Here is a 15,175-nt window from a genome sequence, read left to right as displayed (position 1 = left end):
ATGGGCTAGAAACCTCAAGGTTTGCATGAAAGAGGTGTTGTGTCAAGCTGGGCTAAGGACCCAGCATTTTCAGAGGAGGGCTGAGGTCTAAAACTTCATCTGATCCTCTGTCCTGAATAGGAAGCTATCTGATCCTGCCATCAGGAGTCCCTGAGACAACAGATGGGGGACCCCTGGAGCTTACAGAACTGGTTGTATGAGTACTTTTGAATCTACTCACTAATAAATGCTTCTATGTTTTGTAGAATCAGGTCTGAGGCTGGTCTTCCCTGTCAGAGACTAGCTGGAGGAGAGACGGTAAGGAGAGACTCAGGGTCCTCATCCGAGGTAACTGACAGCCCCCGACAAGAACTGGCAGGTTGGCCCAGGTCACTTCTCAACATCCCCCCTCTCACAGGGAAGGCCTAGCAGTGAGAAACAGGTGAGGTAGAAGAAAAAGAGTCCATAAGTTCTGGTGACCAGGAGCTTAAACTGTGATAGCCATTAGTTTGGTTTTGCTAAAGTACAACCAGAGACTGTTAAAGGCCACAGCCAGGGTGCAGAGCAAATGCTCAGGGGAAGGAAGGGGAGGATGTGAAGGGACACACTTCCACTTTGGCCCTGTGATAGCAGTCAAAGAGCACTGGACTAGGAGTCAGGAAACCTAGCTTTCAGTTGAGCTGTGACAATTAATTAGTGACAATTACCTTCCTCCTCAGCTTCCCTTTTGTGGACAGCCCTTGCCTCTTACCAGGCACTTATGAAGCTCAAACGAGAACAGATGAGGAGGAGAGTGACTGTAAAACTCAACAGGTCATGTAAGTTTCGTGCCAGATCAACAAATATTAATTATTTACTATGTGTAGATAGTAGATAGATTCTGTCTAGGCTACGTAGTCCAAGGATTTCAAAAGTAAGCAAAGCATAGCCTACAAAACTACCTGGACAAGAATGTTCAGGGGGCCAGCCTGGTAGTGTAGTGGTTAATTTCACACCCTCCACTTCAGCAGCCCAGGGTTCATGGATTCAGATCCTTGGCATGGACCTACGTACCACTCATCAAGCCATGCCAAGATAGAGGAAGGTTGGCATAGATGTCAGCTCAGGGCCAATCTTTCTCACCAAAAAAGAAGAAGATTCATAGCAGCTTTATTCTTAATAGCCCAGAACTGGAAACAGCCCAAGCGCCCATCAACAGGTGAATGGATAAACAAATTGTGGTATATCTACACAAAGGGATACTACACAGTACTAAAAAGGGCACCAACTACCAATAAATGCAAAAAAAAAAAAAAAGAATCTCAAAAATATGCAGAGTGAGAGGTTTAGATGCTATATAATAGTATATATTATATGTATAAAATAGTAGATATTTTATGTACTTACCACAAATAATATATACTCTATGATTGTAGAACTGTGTGAAGTTCTAGAAGAGGCTAAACTAATCCATGAGAAAAATCAGAACATGGGTTCCTTCTGTGCCATTAGCATCACACAGGCATACGCATTTGTCCAAACTCATTGAATGGAAAATTTAAAATGTACATATGCCACTCTGTATGATTTTACCTAAAAAAACCCATAAACAAATGTTGAACTCTAGTTAATGATATCCAGGCTGAAGTATCTAATGGTGAAGTGTACCGATTTCTGCAACTTACTTTAAAATGCATCAAAAATAAGACAGAAAGAGGAATGGATAGAGGGACAGTGATAAAGCAAATACAGCAGAAGGCTAATTGTAAAATATAGGTGGCAGGTATATGGGTACTCACCGTATGGTTCCTTCAGATTTTGTTTGTTTGAAAATGATCCTGATAGAATGTTGGGAAGGTCTGTGACCACTTTTCCCTCCCTTTCACTTGGCCAGCCAACTTTAAGATATTAAGAGAATGAAAGTGTGTGATAAACACAGTTGCTGTAGGAACACATTTTTCAATGCATCTTGAAAATTGCATTGTCTATAAATCTTGATTGCTTTCTTTAATTATTGAAGAAGGTACAAAGCTTTCTGGCAGTGAGGAGTTCCTTTTGATTTGGAAAAAGATATTATATTTTAATGGCCTTTAAGAAGATTTAGAGAAAATAACTTCACTTTCTAATACAATAAATACAGGACCATTTCTAGAATTTACATACCTCCATATCAAAGTGCATCTGATATGCAATACTGGACACTTGAGTTAAAGTTCAGGGGGTTATTCACAGAATGAAATGTGCAGAAAACATACAGATGTCCATCAACTAGGTATTAACAACTAGCAAATCAGCAGACTATGCTGGAGCCAGAGTCACATTCTGGGTCTGGGCTGCAAAAAGACAACTCTGAGCCAATTTATTGTCTTTTAGATATTGTCTAAAATGCAAGGGAGCTGCTACCAGGTAAACAGTGTCAGCTTTGAAAGTGACACTGTAGATGGAAATACTTGAAACAGAAACGATAAAGGAAGTAGAAATTATAAATGATTCATCTGGCTCTAGATAGCATCTATAAAGATATTAAAAGCAGGACAAATTGTTTCCTTCTTCAAAGTTTATTTCAATCATGCCAGAGAAAGGCCTTCAACACTCTTGTGTCACTGTGCGTACCAGCCCCAGTCCCCACCAGGCCAGGCTGGATCTTTAAGAAGAGAGAGGCACACCAGTGTCCCCAGAACATGGCCCAGGTCTTCCCTTGATTTCCATTTGGCTCAGGCACTCTCAGGTCTCCCGTCCCCCAGCACCTGCCATCCTGAGGTTGGGGTGTGGTGCAGCATCTTTAGAGCCAGACAGCCCCAGGATGGAGTCTCGGATCATTCATCCATCCAATGTACGTTTATTCTGCCTGCCTGCACCTACACTGCGCCACGTGCTGTTCCAGATGCTGGCAATGTGGTAGTGAATAAAGTGACGACCCGACTCTGGTGACGCTTACAATCTAAAGGGAGAAACCGACACAGAACAACTAAATGAAATCACATCGGGTGGCAATGGGAGCTCGGACAAAAACCAAGGCAGCGCCATAGTTTATTCAACTGTAAAATGGGGATAATAATAGCTTCTCTCAGGTGGGAGATGGGGCTGACAATACAGCGCCTCCCCACTTTTCTTACCCTTCCCCACAAATTTGGAAACAGAACAACAAGATTTCCCTATAGAGCCTACAGCCATAAAACGTAAATAATGGGCTGAAACAATGATGTGCAAAGACATTGCAAAGAGAAGACTTACTCTCAAAGGAAACTACTCCTTGATTGAAGGCCGGGTATCAAGATGTCTCAAGAAAGCGTGTATCAGTCCTGCCGGGTGGTGGCCAGTGCGTGGGCACTACCAGTAGAGACCGAGAGAGGCTGGGACGGTGGTGTCGCCCTCACTGTGGGAGCAACTGTGGCCTCCATCCTCACTGCAGGCAGGACGGCACTGGGCCGAGACGCTCACAAGTCTGTGACCCAGCCAGGAAGACCCTCTACCTCGTCCAGCTTGCACGGCTTCCCACTCAGGAGTAACCTTATACTCTCAAATGGTGTTCTCATATAAACTTGCCTTCAGAGACAGTGCCCTGATCAGAGAACACATGCTTCACAGGATTGTTTTCTTTCTCATTGCAAAATAACTGGCTGGCATTCCTGTTTTTATCCATCAGTCCCGTAAGAGTCAGGATAGTATGTGTCAGTTCTCTACATATCCATTCACCTCTGGTTATAAATCAGAATTCTGAGCCTTCACAGCTGAGATCCAGACCTTGGAAAATGGTTATCCCTCTGAGGTACAGTCATTGCATGGGGTCCTGTCAGGGGGCCAGCCTGTCTTAACTGCTTGCCTTCCTCAAAGTGCAAAATGGAATAATTGGGAAAATTAAAAGCTATGTGTGCTAAGAGGTTATCAGAACATGGACCATGGCGGGTGCTCAATGAAATCTATACGCCACATGACACTGGAAGGATTCAGCTCTCACCCCTTCTGGGTGGTGAACTCAGCTGTCAAGCACACTACAGCCATCCCTCTCCACCCCTTAGCCAACCCTAGGCAGCCACCGGCCCAAATGCTGTGGGTGGAATCTCCCTGCACCACGGACGCTCAGGAAAGACTTCAGCCACTGTGCTCCTCACGCCATCGCCACAAAAATTCATGGCCCTGGAGATGGGGCTTGCCCTCCACCCAGCTCCGTGTGGCCAATGCTCACGCCCTGGGCAGAGAGGATCACGGTACCGCCCCGATCTCCTGGAGACACAGTCTTTAGCTTCCAGTCTGTCTCATGCAAGCCTTCCACCCACTCCCTTCCAGCTCCCCGTGCAGGCACAGAGGTGGGCATCATGCTGTCCCTCCACACACTGTCAAGGATAGCAGACAACCAGCCCTGCCAAACACACACTAAAAACAGCTACCAAAAACCGCAGGACAAGCATTGTGCTAATGCAAGTACATAAGAGTTAACCCAGATCCTTTGATGTGATTTAAATTTGTGACATTTCATATGCAGAGACTGTGGAAGGTGCTGATCTCAATTCAGTTTCAATACAGTTTCCACGTTTATAAACAGTTTTTAAAGTCCTACAAGCCTTGCCTTCCATCAACAATTTACCCACCTTAGAAACGTCTGCTCTCTCCTTATGGAGGAAAACACCGAGGCAGCATGCGACAGCCAGAGAATCACAGATGCTCAAGGTCAAGTAGAAAGTAAAGGTTATCTAGTTCGGACCCCAACAAATGCTTGAGCGTCCATCCTCTCCATTCCTGCCAGGTAGCTGCCCACTCTATTGCTGAGACATCTCCAACGACAGCAAACCCGCTTGTCTGCAAATACAAGGGCCAAGACGTTGGCGTGGAAGATGCAGAGGGCGGGACCCCGAAGTGTGATTGTGTAAAGAATTTGAGTACGGTGGATAAAGACCCCTCTGGGCCGGTCTCTCTCTGCCAATCCCATAGTTTGGACTCAGGCCTTCACACCCTTCCAGGCCACAGCTCACTCGAGAGTTAAGCGTCCTAAGAGCTCCCTAGGCGGGGTGTGTAGAAGTGTGTTAGCCACACACACCACCAGCCTCAGTCTTGCTGGGACCGCTGAGTTCAGTTGATCCCGCTACCTGGCACCCTCAGCTCCTGCTCCAGTACCTGTTCCTTCTGGTCCTCTCGTTACTTCCTCCCTGTTTGAGTCTTTCCTCTTCTGCTCACCTCCCCCAGATACAGTTATCCCCATCTCGCCCACTGAAACTCTCGGCCCTTGGTCCACAAGTCCCCGGCATTCTTACCCCTTTCACAGGATAGTCCGTTCACCTTCTGACCTCAGTCCAGACCTACCTCTTCTCTGAGGATGCTACTTCCATGTCAGACCTCTCAGGTGGAGAGTGCTCATTCTCCCATGTTGTAGGTGATGTGAGGCCAGAGGCAAGAGTGTCCTCTTAGTTCTTATACAGTCTAGTTCCTAACCAAGAGCCTTGCGATCTTTCTAAAGAGAAACCTGAATGAGGAAGGGAGTGAGTCATGTGGTTATCAGAAAGAGAACATTCCAGGAAAAAAAAGTAGTATGTGCAAAGGCCCTGAGGTAGAAGCTTCAAGAGCCTACCTGACATCCAGTTAACTCGACTCTTTATACCCTTTCTCGGCTGTCCCCTACCACCTTCTTGGTCACACTCATCATTCATGAAGGACTTCAGAGCCTAGAAGCCCACCCCTATGCCTCCTACCCCCATCTTGAACAAGTTCCACATCAGTGTAGAAGACCTCTCCAGGAATGTTGTTCTAAGGGCCTGGACCACCTTCACCTTTGCCAGCAAGCACTCCAGTAACGCATCCCTGTGGCCATATCCTGGGCTCGTTAACGCCTAGTACTGCTCGCAAATCACCACTTCTTCTTGCCTGGATTATGGTGAGAGCTTCCTACCTGGTCTCCTCCCTCTACCCTGTCCTCCTATTGTCCATCCCTCACATAGCCTCCAAACGACCCTTATAAAAGGTAAGTCAGAGCATGCCACTGCCCTGCTCAAAACTCTCCATCGGCTTGCTCCCTCACTCAGAGTGAACCTACCACACCCACCTCCATCTGGGCCCTTGCCACCTACCTGAGTTCATCTCCACCACTGTCCTCCTTACAGGAGGAACAGGCTCCTGTCTCAGGGCCTTTGCATGCACCACTTCCTTTCCATGGAACACTCTCTCCTTTCCCTCCTCAGGTTCCTACTTAGACATCACTTGATGAGACAGGTTTCCTTGTGACTCTATCATCCGGCCCCAGCCCTGTCTGGCCCCATCACTCTCTATCGCCTAATTCTACTGACTTCTCCTCACAGCGCTTTAGCATTGGGCTGCCTGCTGTTTGGTTTGTTGAAGTTCTATGCTTATTAGCTGACGTCTCCTCCCACCAACAGAACAGAGGCCCCATAGGGGCAGAGAGTCTTTGTCTATTCTTTTCACCTCTGTATCTCCAGCACTTAAAACAGTGCCCGGCTCATAAATGGTGCTTATTAAATAAATGCCGGATGAATAAATAAATAAACTCCAATATCCCACACTTACCTCATTCCCTTACTTCCAGTAAATCTCCTCTTTGACTTTATGGAAACTGTCAATTCCTCAACAGTTAAATGAAACCACAACAATGGTAACAATTTAAAATTAAGGTGGTACTGAGTTCAGTGCCCAACATACATATTTTCCATACATTATTTATTTTAACCTACGTGGTTGATACTCTTATTATGGCCACTTTACAGCTGGGGAACTAACTTCTCAGTCCACCCTCAACCCTAAAGGACATCGCTCGAGCATTCTTTAATGGCAGCTTCTCCAGCATCTGCCCTTTAGCCTCTAGGGTCCTGCAATCCCATGTCAGTTTAACAGTCCACCTTCCCTGCTCCTATGTGCTGGACACTGAGCTCCACTGATCTGAAGGGGAAAAAATAATCAAATATCACACAGACGGGCCCACAGAGTTTCAGTCTCTGTGACACACCGTTTCATGTCAACATGGCTGGGCTACAGTGCCAGTTACTCAACCAACACTAACTAGGTGTTGCTGTGAAGGGATTTATAGGTGTGGTTAACACCTACAATCAGGAGACTAAGTAAAGGAGATTATCCTTGATAATGTGAGGGGACCTCATCCCATCAGCAGGAAGCATCCAATTTGCTTAAAAGCAAAACTGAGAGTTCTGTGCGGAAGCAGAAATTCCGCCTCGAGACCGCAGCGTCAGCTCCCGTTTCCACCCTGCAGGCTGCCCTACAGATTCTGGACTTGCCAGCTCCGCAACTGCATGAGCCAATTTCTTGAAACAAATCTGTGTGTGTGCGTGCGTGTACACAGAGGTGTGTGTGTCTACACATGCCCACATACATTCAGATCCATCCTTTTGGGCTGTTTCTCCGGAGAATGCTGACTGACAGCGTCTCCAGTCTTAGCTGGGTCTCCAGTATTTCTCAGCAGTTCATTTTGTTGCCCCTGGTCAACTACATCGTTCATTCCCCAAATCCTCAAGTGGCTCCTCAGGCTCCCCACTCCGCTCTACTCTCGCTCAGCAGGTGACTGTTTTCTATTTCACAAAGACAATTAAAGCTCTTAGGTCTGAACTCCTTTAAATTTCAACCTCACACGTAGAAACGTCTCTCTGCGTGCAGTCATCCTTGCCTTTCTCTCTCAACACTAACCATAATTTCCAGAAGGGACAGCCATAGACACCGCGTGACATTCCCTCTCCCCTCACCACAGGAAATCTCCTGTCCAAGTGGAACTAAAATGGGCATCAGTTGTTTTTCCCAGCCCAGCATTATCCCTTCCTTTGGAAGAATCATCTCTCCCTTTCCATTTGGATCTGTCAATGCTGCCAACCTGACACCCCAACCTCAGGACCAGCAGATGATTAAGTAGCTCGTCTTATCAAAAGTGGATGATGATAGGGGCTGGCCCAGTGGCACAGCGGTTAAGTAGGCATGTTCCACTTTTGTGGCCTGGGATTCATCGGTTCGGATCCCGGGTGCAGACATGGCACCACTTGGCAAGCCATGCTGTGGTAGGCGTCCCACATATAAAGCAGAGGAAGATGGGCACGGATGTTAGCTCAGGGCCAGGCTTCCTCAACAAAAATGAGGAGGATTGGCAGCAGTTAGCTCAGGGCTAATCTTCCTCAAAAAAAAAAAAAAAAAGAAAAGTGGATAATAAGGTTGAGTCCTTCATAACATACTACATGCCCCTGAACAAATGATCGGTCCATGGGACTGGCATAGGATATAAATTAGGCCACAGAGAGCCCTTCCCCAGTAGACTTCTACACTGATGGTGGAGAGGCAAGTCTTATTCTCATGAATCACTTTGAGCTGTAAGGATATGACTCCAGATCCACCAATGGTCATATAAACCACGCCATGAAGAGCACGAGGTCAACAGATCGGCAAAAGGGGAGAGGGAGAGAGAGGCCTGATCATGTCGTTTGAGTCCCAGCAATCTCTGAGGGGAGCTGTATCCCTGGACTGCCTGGTTCAGTAGCCAACACACTTAGGTTCCTTCAGTTAATTTGATCTGTGCATCCGTCACTTGCATACCAAAGTACTGACTACCACAGGAACAGATTTCCCAGAAATGTGGAACAAGGACCTTAAGAAGCGCTGTTAGTCATCTGGGGAGAGCCAGGGCCAGAAGCAATGCCCTAACATACCACACATTTAAGACGCTAAAGAACACTGCTCAGGCCACAGTCCCTAGAAGCAGACACCCAAGGGTGACTCTGTGGGGACACAAGCCTACAGTGGGCAGTCTCAGCTTTAGGGTGACCAGAGAAACTCTAGGCATCTAGTGACTACCAGGGACATGATTTTCCATACCAGGGTCAACATCTGCCCAACCAGCAGAGCATGGGGACAAATAGCCATTTGATGGGAGGGGGTCAGGGAAGCGACTAATTAAAAATACACATGAAAGTATATGGATATTTTCACTCAAAAATCATAACATTTTTAGAAGAGCTTGTTTTACCATAGTTTTGCAAGATGTTCATTGGGAGAAATTGGGTTAAGGGTACATGGATCTATCTGCATTATTTCCCACAAATGTATCTACAATGATCTCATGTGGAAGGGGAGGTACAAACAAGGGGCAATTGTGGAAGAAGAAAAGTGGGAAAGTAGGAAAAAACTCTCAAATTTCCATCTTAATTTAATAGCACCAAAGCCATCAAGTTAGCCCAACTAGAATCTTCAGAGTCTTTCCTGACCTTTTTACTCTCCCTGTCCCATCTCTTTGCTCCATCCCTACTCCTGTCAATTCTGCTGCACACATCTCTCTGAACTCGGCCCTACCACTATTACTGCCACATTCACTGCCTCAGTTCAAGCTCATCTTCCACCTCTCACACTGTTGCAACAACTTCCTTGCTGATCTCCCTCCCTCTGACCTTACCTCACTCTATTTCCACTGAATACCAGAATCATCTTTCTCAAATGCAGATCTTATCATGCCACTTCTGAATAAAATGCTCCAATGGCTCCCTATATTTATTAACATGGCAACCTACCTTTGCATGTTTCTATTCATTCTTAGTCACTGGATGTGCTCCGTCCTCCTGGTTCCCCTGGGCGGATCCTACTTATCCAACAAGATTCAGTTCAAATGTCTCTTCTACTCTTCAGCTTTCCTGGCACCCTCATACAAAATTGGGTGCCCTCTCTAATCCCAGAACACTTTTGTTTTTATGATTATGGGTGCATGAATTGTTTTTCCCTCCTCCCTAGTGAAGTATCTGGCACACAGTAGGTGCTTGTGAAGAGTTTGTTGAATGGCTGGTGCTGGGAGGGGCTCAAAGCCTTTTAGATCACTGTCACCCCAAGTATCAGGGGTTTAGTGAGCACCTTAATTTGCTATATTCTAATATTATAAACCGGGATATTTTTCTCAAACTGGAAACATCTGATTTTATTATGAAAATAAAGTGAGAAATCAGATTCACTATCTGTAAATTTTTGTCAATTTGATTGAACACATGCAGTTCAATATTAAGGCACACACAACATTTCCATATTTTAATTCATTTTACAAATACTACTGCAAGCATCTATTCCTTTGAAAGAAATGATGTATTTCTAGTGGGGAGCAGTAGATAGAAGTTGTGTATATATTTGGTTGGTCTGATTTATTGGATGTCCTTTCCCCCAGTGCTTCTCAAACTTTAAAGTGTATAAGAAGCACCTGAGTCTCTTGCTACAGTGAAGATTCTGATTCAGGAGGTGTAGGGTGGGACCTACAGTTCCACTCATCCCAGGTGATGCTGACGCCCCTGGACCACACTTTGGGTAGCTAGGCTCTACAGTGCTTGCATGATAAAGGTGGCAGCTCAGGAGCCCTGAAACATGATATCAAGCCATAGCTAATAGAAAAGTTTCCCTTTTCTCCCAGAGATCCACACAGGCACATCCAATTATGTGCTGTGGTTTAGCTAGTTAGAAGACAGAAGAAATCATATTCTTAGCCTGGTGCTCTTTGATATGACATCTAAATTCTAAAACTTTACCATCTGATATAAAATACCAAACAAGCATACACCAATTAAAATGGCCCTTTCTTTAAAAATACTGCTTTTAAAAGCCAATTTATAACTTGCTTTGGAAACTGCTAAATGCCTAATTAAAAATGATTTCAGTGGCATTTTCAGTTTTTTTTGTTTTTTTTTTGAAATTTCAGAGACTGAGGCTGATTACTTTCACGAGGCGGGCGGGCATTTGGATTTTTATTTATTCTTAGTTTTCCAGAATAAAGTGAAAATTACATCTAAACACCCTTGACTCTGAGGAATTTGCTTTTAAGCAAGGAAAGTGGACTACAAAGCACTTTTTTCTTCAGAGACTTCAAGATTGGCCATGACAGCAGCAAGAATCCCAAATGTTAATGACTAGAAGCACAGAAAGATATTAGAAAATCCAATTTATGGGATGAGCCTAAGCATCCATTAATGGGCACCTAGTTAAATAAAGTGTGTATATATATAACATTACAGAATACTAGCCACCAGTAAACATGATAAAATAGATGTATTTATTGATATATTTAAGATACACTGAGTGAAGAAACCAGATTTGATTACACTAAGCATAGTATGATTCTATTTTTTTTAAAGTATAGAATGTAATCTAGAATAACACACTCTAAATTATTAATACTAGGTGTTTTGGGTAGTAGCATTGTAGGAGATTTCTTTTTTCCAAAGTGAAGTTTTTTTTTAAATGTAATTTATAATGGGCCCAGTCTAAGCCAAGGGCCACTTCCATCATCCCTGGACTAAACTCTGAGATTGCAAAACCCAAACACTAGAAAACAGCATCTTCACTAACTGCGGCAAGATATAAACATAGAAGGTAAGCCTCACCGGGGCCTACTGTCACTAGCGGAGAGCACTAAATGCATTCAGCCCACCTTCAGTTAGGTTCTCACCAGGCCCTAATGAGCAAATGGGGGAAATCTAGGACTTGCCACCCAAGATAGGGACACCTCTAATATCTTTGTGGGGGAGCAAATATTTTGGTGGCGATTCTGACAGATGTGAAGGTCTGGGTGAAGGCCTCGAGGGATGCTGGATTCCTCAAGAGTGCTGTCCTCCATTGTTCACCAGCCACGCCCTCTTCCTCCTGGCTGTGGCTGTGACATAGGTGGAGTCATCTGAGTTTCCAGAGCCGCTGAAGGGGGACTCGGTCAGAGGTTCTTAATCTGGGCTCCCTGGATCAGGTGGGGGAGGTCTATGAATTGCCCCAGAAATTAAACGTAAAACTTTATCCATTCACGCACATTTATGATTTGTGGAAATCAGAATCTACACCTTTCACCAGATTCCCAAAATATCCTAGAAAAATTATGAATTACTGATACACAACTTTTCAGAAGTAAGAAAAAAAAGTCAGCACATCCCTGTTTCTCATATGTATAATAAAAAACACAAAAATTATTTTATGCAGCCAACTCAAATACACATAACTAAGCAAGACCACACAGAGCAGGAAAGGTCAAACTAAAACCTCCAAAGGACAAAAAAATCCACTCTTTTATTATCTGTTGTAAATTTGACCCCTGCCCCCTTAACAGCTTATATCAGCTGTTTAGGGAAAAAATCTCAATAGTAAATGCAAGCGGAATAGTTCCCCAAAACTTTATTAAAAATGCTCTGAGGTCTTTGCTGTGGCTAACTTGCTGGTCTCTTCTTGGAAGCATCTTCTGTGGTTGGTCTCAAACTTCAGTGAGCCCAGGAACAATTTGGGCTGCTTGTTAATCACACCGATTCCTGGGTCCTATCCTCAGAGGTCTGGAGTGCTATTTTTTACAAGCCTCCCAAATGATTCTGATACAGGAGGTCTCCCCACCATATCTAGAATAAAACTGCCTAACGAAACCCTTCTTTCCATTGCAAAATCCCCTTTGGATGGGTTGAAAAAACCACCCTTTCCCTCTGGTGTAAACCACCTTCTTTCCTGACTCTAGAAGACCTGGCCTTCTAAATCGTCTTTTTCCGTTACTAGACTGGTTGGTGTCACCCTGTCTCCGCCATTCCAAACTTCCCAGGCCAAATCTGTGTGAATGGTTTTTAAATGAGTCATACCACCCGGAACCACAACCAATACGTGTTCTAAGCAGAGACATTACTTAACACACTCATTAGAAGTTGAACACAAACAGATTTCTTCTTATCAGTGACAGAGACTAATGACTCTAATGAATGAATACTTTAATTCAATCTATTAGAGGTGACAATCAGAGGTGTGATCAAGACCCAACTAATGAATCTGCTAATTGAGCTTCACTGCTCCATTACAGTTGGGTTTTCAATCATTACAAGAAGCTCTTTAAGGGAGTAAGTTATCTGCAAGATGTTGAAACCAGAAGGCTAGGTTTCTACACTGTTCCGCAACAGCCTTCCATAGTAAAAATGGGGAAGAATATCTCAGTTTTTCTTTTTATGGTTGATAGGCTGATCATTTGTTTCCCAAGCTCATTGTGAAGACTAATGAGAAAATTTCATCAACAAATCTGAACTCTTGAAGGGAAAGTCTTCATAGAATTCTAAGGAGTTTTAATTAGCATGCAGTTAAGCCTCATTAATTTGGATTCCACCAACACAAAATTTGTTTTAATTTGTTCAAAAACCACAATAGAGTTGGACTTTGTGATATGAAGAAAGGCCTTCTTAGTAAATTAATGAGATAAATAAAGCTGCCCAGGAAATATTTAACCTTAATGAATACTCAGTTTGGGGGCTGAAAGGAAACTTGAAGATCATTTAATTGAGGCAATTTATTGACACTTGCACCCACAGTAAACAAAATAAGCACTTAGGGCTCCTCTCTTCCAGTCGAGAACTCTCTTCATCCTATTGATTACTATTGATAAGATATCTATTAGTCAGATGTATATCTTATTAGACTTAATAAATATCAGCCAGTTACCTATAGCCCAGATTTTTTGTCGGGGTACTTGGTTGCATAAGGGTTACAGAATCAATCTTTTTTTTTTGGAAAATTCACCCTACATTTCTGCAATTGGCTGGTTATATCTGTCACAGAATCCTTAAACTGAATTGCAGCTGATCAAAGGGATCCCAATTTATAGCGTTGAAAGTTCTGGAACCATGTCAACTGTATGAAGATACATACTGGATCTGTCCTACCCTGCAATGTATCTTGGGTTCTCCTGGAGATAGGGCAAATGTTACTGCTGAAATATTTCATAAAGAAAATGTAACACTCATGGCATCTAAGACAGTTTCAAAGGTTGAAGTAGATGCTAAGAAGTGCTGCAGAGGGAGATCCCCAGAAGGCTGCCAGGATGGCTCACAAGGTGGCATTTACCTGGAGAATTCCCCCGTCTGGGATTTGACCCTCTGTCTCCCAGACTCAAGACCTGGTCTGTTATTACAGACAGACCAGATCCATATCTTGGAGGTGGGGATGAAGGACTCACATTAATTAAGCTCAGAGACACTGATTCATGAAATCTTGTATGGAAATGTATTAACTAAACTGGCAATAGGACCATAAGGCTCACATCAGCCGTGCCTATCACTCTGTTACAAATTACATGGGAATCAAATCTAACCAGCAGATTGCTCAGTGACCGGGAAAGCAGAATAAGAGTAATTAGTACTAACTTTTAACACCATATCCACAACAGGGAAGGAGCGGACATGTTCTTGCCCACTTTACATCCAAACCTCCCTTTCTTTTTCCTGTCAGCACTTTCCCCCTACGGAGCTGTAAACAAGTGGGTTTAATAGGATTGACCCCAGCTCCAAAGGAGGGCCCTTACCGACCTAAGCCAATCAGTACACAGCATTTCTTTTGCCAAAGAAATTGGATACAGAGTTGCTATGGGATCTAAATTGGCCCAATCAGTGAAGCTCAGGGATTTCTACTTTTCTAAGGAGGAAAGAGATGCTTTCCATCTGCCACATTACCTGTTCCTGATCATATTTGGCTGAACGTAAGAGTAAATTCAATTAAGTAACAATTTAAATAATGTTTCTTCCCCCCCACCCCTATTACATAATAAGAAAAAAAGTAGTAAGTGATCACTGTCATTTGTTCGGGGGCTTAAAAAGGTCAGATCTAAGGTCTCAGCAATTCTCCTGGCCTTTCCCTCCTGAGCACAAGAGGACTTCTACAGTTCCAGAAACCACGACCACGTCCTGACAGTGAGAAGGAGTAAGGGACAAGAAGGAAGAGCAGCACTTTGGAAAGCAAAACTTTTTAAGAAATAATCAGCAGACTTACCCTTGTGTATCATTGGCTATGTTACATGGTCATCCCCAGATGCTAGGAAGTTTGGGAAATGTAGTATTCTAGCTGAGTCATTGCAAAAATAGAAGTTCCTGTTAGGAAAACAACTAAGATGTGTGAAGGATAACATTATGCCGATTTTTGCAGATATAAATTGGAAAAGTCTTGCAATTTTTTTTGGCATGTAAAAAATTACAATAGTAGCAATAGTAGTACAAGAAATATTTTTCTTCCAAGCTATGACTTTACGCTTAGCTCTCTGGGACATACCGGGATCTGCCTTCAGATAGATGAATGGAAGCAATGAGGGGGTCACAGGAGAGGGTAATGAGGAATCAGCATCCTCTTAGAAGCTAGGCAAGGTCTTTACAGGATCTTCAGGTATCAGTGAGCTATGAGTCACCTGAATCCTCCCAAATGTCCCCGTTTCAATTCTCAGGGTTCCATTCTTCTTCTCCCAATGCCCTAACTTTCACTT

At 43.9% G+C, this 15,175-nt stretch overlaps 1 protein-coding gene across 25 annotated transcripts in view; it reads right to left on the bottom strand.

Annotated features, from left to right (window-relative positions):
* Positions 1-15,175, bottom strand: part of RGS6 (regulator of G protein signaling 6) — a 541,831-nt gene that overhangs the window by 258,674 nt on the left and 267,982 nt on the right. Inside the window, exon 1 of one of the 25 annotated variants that reach the window (XM_070513931.1) lies at positions 4,548-4,742. The exons of the other annotated variants lie outside the window; for them this stretch is intronic. The gene's annotated coding sequence lies outside the window, so the exon portion shown is untranslated. Of the gene's footprint in view, positions 1-4,547; positions 4,743-15,175 lie in introns of those variants that run through there. 25 annotated transcript variants of the gene reach the window in all.

Source organism: Equus asinus, chromosome 7, assembly GCF_041296235.1.
Source record: "Equus asinus isolate D_3611 breed Donkey chromosome 7, EquAss-T2T_v2, whole genome shotgun sequence".
Taxonomy (NCBI): domain Eukaryota; kingdom Metazoa; phylum Chordata; class Mammalia; order Perissodactyla; family Equidae; genus Equus; species Equus asinus.
The sequence above is the reverse complement of the archived record's forward strand: the minus strand, read 5'-3'. Positions and strand labels throughout refer to the sequence as shown.